The 7,065-nt window shown below is 42.1% G+C and overlaps 1 non-coding gene across 1 annotated transcript; it reads left to right on the forward strand.

Annotated features, from left to right (window-relative positions):
• Window positions 1-6,470: 6,470 nt before the first annotated feature.
• LOC115071646 lies at window positions 6,471-6,572 on the forward strand. Its single transcript, XR_003850753.1, has one exon. It is a non-coding gene; the product is annotated as a U6 spliceosomal RNA (small nuclear RNA).
• The last annotated feature ends 493 nt before the right edge of the window (window positions 6,573-7,065 follow it).

Here is a 7,065-nt window from a genome sequence, read left to right on the forward strand (position 1 = left end):
TTAGAATACTTATAATGGGGAAAATTCAGGGCACTTTAACTGGGGAGGGAGGAGGGAAAGAGAAGTAAATAATACTACACAGGGAGAGAGAGGAAAGAGAAGTAAATAAGGCTTAGGTGGTATTAAAAAAAGGAAATGTGTTTAATAAGACTACTGAAAAATACACATAGAATATAAATGTGGTGCATGTGCACAGCTGTAGGCTTACAGTTCCAGGCAAGAGAAACTTCCCTTTGAGTTGTTCATCAGGTTAGTCTAAGAGGTTCCCAAAATAATACAGGCTATTGCCACTGACCTGATTGCCTCCCAGAATTGAAGGTAAGACCCTATTGCTGAAAACATGACATACTTCAGACACAGGACTTGGAGCAATCAAGCTGAAACTAACCTGGAAGCTGCCTCCCTCTATGCAAGCTACTAAGGGAGAAAAGCAATCAGTGGTCCAACCCAGCTGTAAAGCCTATGAACCACAACAGTGACCAGCCCTGCAAATTATCTCTGTTGGTGCAGTAGTGGCACTTTTATCTTGGGGGTAATCAATAGCGGTCTAATTGGACTTGATGAATCAATGAGAGATAATTCATGCATGGTACTGTAAACACAGGCAAGTACACATGGTTGGAGAGGTCATAGACCCTACAGAAGAATCTACTTTTGTCACTTTTCTCGACCAAATTAATTTCTTACTATATTCTAAATATGTATCCTTATATTTACAGACAAGTGTACTCTCACCACTCATCAAGAAGCTTCTTTTTGCAACAGATGGAGACTAGTACAAAGCTCCACAACTGGCAAATGCAGAGAATAAGTGACTGTGAGGTGCCCAGCCCTAAGAGACACATCTACAATGCAACCTCTACACATAAGGCCCATGAAGCATGGCAGAAGGAGAAGGCAGAAAGAATGTAAGGTTCAGAGGAACAAGACATCTGCTCTATTAGTTAATGCATTCTAGACATAATAGGGAAGCTACACCCATGAAATCGTCATAGTATAGTAGTCTAACAGGATCTGCATAATGGCAAAACAATTGACATGCCAAGGTGGATGGGGACATTTCATGGGGTCCCACCTCAAGATGATGAGCTACAGGCAATCAATTGATTCTGAGTTAGGGAGAATCAGTTTTCTCCAGGGACTAGCTCCTGGAGAGGCCATGTAATCCCAATTGGTCAGCCCTAAAAACACATGAGGCATGGTGGCACACACCTTTAATCCTAGCACTCTGGAGCCAGAGGTAGGCAGATCTCTGTGAGATCATGGCCAGCCTGGTCTACATAGTGAGTTTCAGGCAAGCTGGGTCTATAGGGAGACCTTGTCCTCAAGAAGCAAACAAAAAATAGGTGGGGACTAGGGCAGAAAGTCAGTGGTAGACAGCTTACATTACATGCATAAAGTGTTGTGATCAATCCCCAGTATTGCCCAAAATAAATCAACTTTAAAAATGAATACATTTATTTTCATCAAAACTTTTGCTTTTGCTTTTGGAGGAAATTACCAAATTTGATGCTTATTGGAACTAAAAAATATATCAAGAATCCAATAGGTGCTTATAGATATAAATAATGCAGTTACTTTTTTATTTATTATTTCTATTTTATTTTATGTGTGTGAGTGCATTGCCTGCATGGATGTATGTAGGAGGAAGTGCGGCCTGAACAACCAGCGCATGCGCACTGTAAACGCACCAAAAACATCAGGCTGAGGCAAACCTGTGTTCTGCCAAAAGACATAGAGACGGCTGTCACGAAAATGGCCCGATACAGAGAGCCAATGAGGAACAGACACAACCTATCAATGGACCAATGGGACACCGGGAGGGGGGATATAAGGGAGCCCCATATCCACAATAAACGAGTCTGCAGCTGCTCACACTGCCTGCTTCTTGCCTGACTCCTGGAGTCATGAGACTCCGCGCAGACTCTACTCCTGCCAGGAGGGCCTCAGGACACCCGCAACAGATGTAAGTCTATCCATGTTGTGCAATGCCTGGGGATATCAGAAGAAGGTGTTGGAACTCCTGGAACTGGAGTTACAGGTGGTTTCTAGCCACCATATGGGTGCTGTGAACCAAACTTGGATCCTCTGCAAGAGCAGCCACTGCTCTTAACCACTGAGCCATCTCCCCAGCCCCTGTGGTTATTATTTTTTAAAGAAATAGTTTAATGAAACATATCAAATATATCAAAATAAAAAGAATAATTTTGTCTTTCACTTCCTGTTGCTGTGATAAAATAACCCGACAAAGGCAACTTAAGGGAGAAAGGGGTTTTTTGGCTCACAGGTCCAGATTTGCAATCTATCATTGCAGGGAAGTCAAGGTGGCAGGAATTTGAAGAAGCTGGTCTCTTCACATCCATAATCAAAAACAGAGAACCAGGGGCTGGAGAGATGGCTCAGCAGTCAGAGTACTGGCTGCCCTTGCAGATAACCCAGGTTTGATTCCTAGCACCCACACGGTGGCTAACAACCATCTGAAACTCCAGTTCCAGGGAATTTCAATGCCCTCTTCTGACCTCTGAGAGCAATGCATGACACAGGTGCACTTATACACAAGCAGGCAATACACTTATACACATAAAATAAAAAAATATATGGGGGGGAACTGTAAATATAGCCAAATACACATGGGTGAAGAGGTCATAGTTCCTAGAGAAAGTCCTATCTCTGTCATATCTCTAGACAAATGAAATTTCTTACCATATGCTAAATATGGATCCTTATATTTATAGACAAATGTACCATATACTACTAATCAAAGAAGCTTCTTTTTGCAACAGATGGAGGCTATTACAGAGTTCCACAACTGGTAACACACAGAGAATATATGTCTGAGAGATGTTCAGCCCTAAGTGACACATCTACAGTGGAACCTCTATACCTAAGGCTCATGGAACAGCGCAGAAAAGGGTGTAGAGAGAATACTAATTCATCCCTTAATTCTCACCAGCGAAGTTTCCTCATACAACAGAGTATGGTGCACACAGAATGCCACAACTGGCTAAGTTTTAGAGAATAAGAGACTGCAGAGAGTGTGTCCCTGGATAAGACTCCTATATTAAACCTCACCTATCCACAGCTCAGGGACCATTGTGGAAGAGGAGGCGGAAAGATTGTAAGAGCCAGGGTTGGTACATGAACATAAGGAAACATAGGGTTCCAGGTCACTGGAAACTTGCTCATATGAACTTGCAGGAATGGTGACAGCATGCACAAGACCCATACTGACTCAATCAGACAGACACCCAGCATGGAACTGGGGAAATGGGCAGCAGTCCCCAACCTTAGCCTAGGAACTATTGGCAAATGATTATTGTCGGGTGAGGGAGAGTAGACATTCTTTAAGTGAATGACTCTAGATAGGCTGACTAGACTTCAGTGGATGAACTTACACCAAGGGATAGAAATGCTTGACTGGATAGGACTTAAAACTATAATAATATATAAATTAAAAAAAAAAACAGGGAGCAATGAGAAGGCTCAGTTGTTGAGAGTGCACACTGCTCTTGTAGAGGACCTAAGTTCCCAGCACCCACATCAAGCATCTCACAACCACCTGTACCTCTAGCTCTAGAGAATTAGAAATTAAAAAAAAATTTTTAAAGTTTTTAAAAGGTTCAGAAAATAAAGACCAGAGAACAATGACTTAATGTATGAATGCCTGTGCTCAGCTTGCTTTCCCTACACTTTCAGTTCAGGACCCCTGCCCATGGAATGGTGCCAACCACAGGGAGTCAGTCCTCCTACTTCAATTACATAATCAAGATAATCTCCCACAGACAAGCCACAATCCAACCTGATGTGGACAGTCCCTCACTGAGACTCTCTTTCCAGGTGATTCGAGATTGTGTCAAATTGGCCATTAAAACTAATCATCACAAATATAAACAACCTTTTTTTGCCCAGCTTTGTGTTACTATAATGGAATATCTGAGACAATTAAGTTATAAAAAGAGATTCATTTCATCTTACAGTTTTGGAAGTTCCAGTCCATGATCAGGTGACCTTTTTGTTGCTAACAAGGGCAGCGTATCACAGGAGGAGTGCATGATGGAGTGGATTACCTCATGTTAGGAAGCAAGGAGGAGGGAACAGTCAGTTTCAATTGCTTTCAAGGCCATACCTCTAGATCTCACCAAGCCCCACCCCTTGAAGGTCCACAGCACTTCTAATCTCTGCTGACTTGGGGACCAACTCATTAACTCATGGACACATGGACTTTTGAAGGATAAATTTTTGCTATGACTAAATACTTGATAAGAAGCAACTTAAGGGAAGAGGGTTTGAGGGTGCAGTCTATCATGGTGGGGAAGGCAAGGCGACAGGAGGGTGAGGCAGCTGATCACATTGAATCCACGGGATCAGAGCAAGATGAAGGCTGGTGATCAGCTCTTTTTCCATTTATTCAGTCCAGAACTCCAGCCATCAGATATGCCATCCACATGCCAGGTAGGTCCTTCCCTTTTCTATTAAACCTTTCTGAAAACCCCCTCATAGAAACACTAGTGGTGTGTTACCAAGTGATTGTATAGCTATTCAATTTCACTTTCAATATTAATCATCACAGGGACATTCACCATTGCATCAACCCCTTACCCTCCAAGGTTCATGTCCATCTCACAATGTAAAATGCATTTAATTCTATCTCCCAGAGTTCCAGCATTGCTCAAAGGTTCAAGTCTAGCTTTGAGTGATGGCACATTCCTGTAAGCCCCGCAATGAGGAGGCTGAGGTAGAAGGATCTGAGTATCTAAGTTCAAAGCTAACACTGGCTACATAGTAAGTTTCAGGCAAGCCTGGGTTTCATGGGAATATCCTATCAAAAAAATAAAAAAGAAAAGTACAGAACTTGGAACACAAACAACTCAAGAGAAGGGGAGGATACGGAGCAGGAAGAAGTAGAAGAGGAGGAGGAGGAAGAAGAAAGTTACATATTTCCAAGATATAACAGTGAAAAAGTCACAGGTTAAACATTCCTATTCCAAAAAGGAAGAAAATGGTAAAGACAGGTCAACTCAAAGCAAGAGGAAAACTCATCAGAGGAACTGTTAAATTTTGAAGCAACCTGTGTCCTGGGAATACTGTGCTAGGCTGTATAGTGGGCTGGAGGACTGACCAGCTGCCCCTCAGGCTTTGCTGCTCACAGCCATATGACAACTCTCTTGGGCTTCTCTGCATTCTACCTAAAGGTTTCCCTGAACAATTTATACACTACTGAACCCTCCATCTTCCCGTGGCCCCCACCCCCACCTGCAGCTTCATCTTCATTCTCAGAGCTTTGTTATGTATCACCTTGTCAAGGGCTGCTTATAGGGACATCAGCCCTGCAGCACACTGCCTGGCTTCCTAAACTTTCCTTTAAAATCCCAGTGGCAGCTGCCATGACCTCATAACTCTTGCATTCTGCATTTCTGTAAAATCAGCGCTGTACAGAAGACACACCAAAGTCTGCCGCTAGCCTGAGCTGAACATGGACCCACTTGAATCATATGTGCTTTGCAACCTATTCAAGTTCAGTTAGGAAAGTCCTACAGTTAACAAATCTGACTGTGAAACATTTCTAAGCCCTCATATAGTACGTATACTACTGCTGAGATAGGCTGATGATGTTTAAGATGGACTTAGAAGGGCATTGCATGGCGAGTTGTGGCTGATTTAACACATATAAGATTTTTCTTGTGTTACCCTCAACTGTTGCTTCCAGTTTTTAAATTAAATGTGTTTCCTGTAGCCTTCTTTATCTTCTGTTTCTTTCACTCTGTGACTCTTATACTATTTTCCCTCCACCAGCTCGAGATCATTCCAATGTATCCGACAAGATCTCAGGCTTTTAGAAACAGCATTTCTTGAAATGCCATCTGGCTAACCATTAGATGTGTCCAGACAGACACGCTGCAGATTATCTCCAGGAAGGAAGAAAATAGAAGAGAGTCTCAGAACTAACTATTTATACAATTATCCTGCAGGCTTTGGCCTGGAAAACAAGAAACTAGGACTTTCAGGTTTTTTGACTGCTTTTCTTCACCCCCACCACCCCGTATTTCATGAAGCTTAAATTATAACCATCTGTTTCAGAAGATATAAAAAAATCTTGAATTCCATCTTCCTCCACACTAACAGAATACTAACCCTTTGGGGAACTTTATACTGATGGAGATGCTTAATGCTAAGTGTGGCAACATTGGAGTGTACAATGAGCACTGGATTACAACTCACCACCTGCATACCTCTGTGGCCTCTTGAGTCTTGTCACAAAAGAGTGTCCACCTCTAAAATGCATCTTGAGGTGTGAGGTTGTAGTGATGCTGAGTGTTTCCTGTTTGTCTGATGACAATAATGTTGGGTCACTCTCCTTGCAATTCTTATCAAACATCACTAAATTACCTGCTGGAGCTCTAGACCATTGAATTGCCTTCTGGAATTGATGCCTTTCCTTCTTTCATTCATCAAATATTCCCAAATCAAGCTTGCTTTGGGAGCACATATACTAAACTAGAGCAACACGGAGAAGATTAGCACGGCCTCTGCACAAGGATGACACGCAAATTCGTGATGTGTTCTATATTTAAAGAAGAAAAAAAAAATCCCCAAACTGTTCCTGGTAAATTCAAAGGCTGTTCACACTTGGTGATTAACTGAACTTGCTTTCATTCTTACAGGCTGTGGGGAGGGTGCAAAATACATAGCTCTAAATTTCATCATCTGTAATGTCTCATCCCCACCCCCCATCAATGTCCTATATTCAGTATCTTTCCCAGAAATCAAGGCAAAGTATGACATTACAGCAGTAGATGACCACCTTCTCTTATGACCCAGGGAATTCCCACACCTTGTGATTAGTTATTTAAGTTTGCAATTCACTCATTCAACAGTTCCCCCCTCTTTCTTTCTCTCTCTTCTTTGAGAAACAATTCCTTTTCCATCTCACTAGTAACTTTTATCGTGCACCAACTGGTTTCTAAGCACTATGCTGGATACTGGAGACACAGAGATAAATAAAACTAGCCTTTTATCACAGAGTAACCAAAATTTAATGGAAAGCAAGTTATGTAGAGAATTACC

The sequence above is a fragment of the Nannospalax galili genome, unplaced genomic scaffold, assembly GCF_000622305.1.
Source record: "Nannospalax galili isolate Female #2095 unplaced genomic scaffold, S.galili_v1.0 scaffold298, whole genome shotgun sequence".
Classification (NCBI taxonomy): Eukaryota; Metazoa; Chordata; class Mammalia; order Rodentia; family Spalacidae; genus Nannospalax; species Nannospalax galili.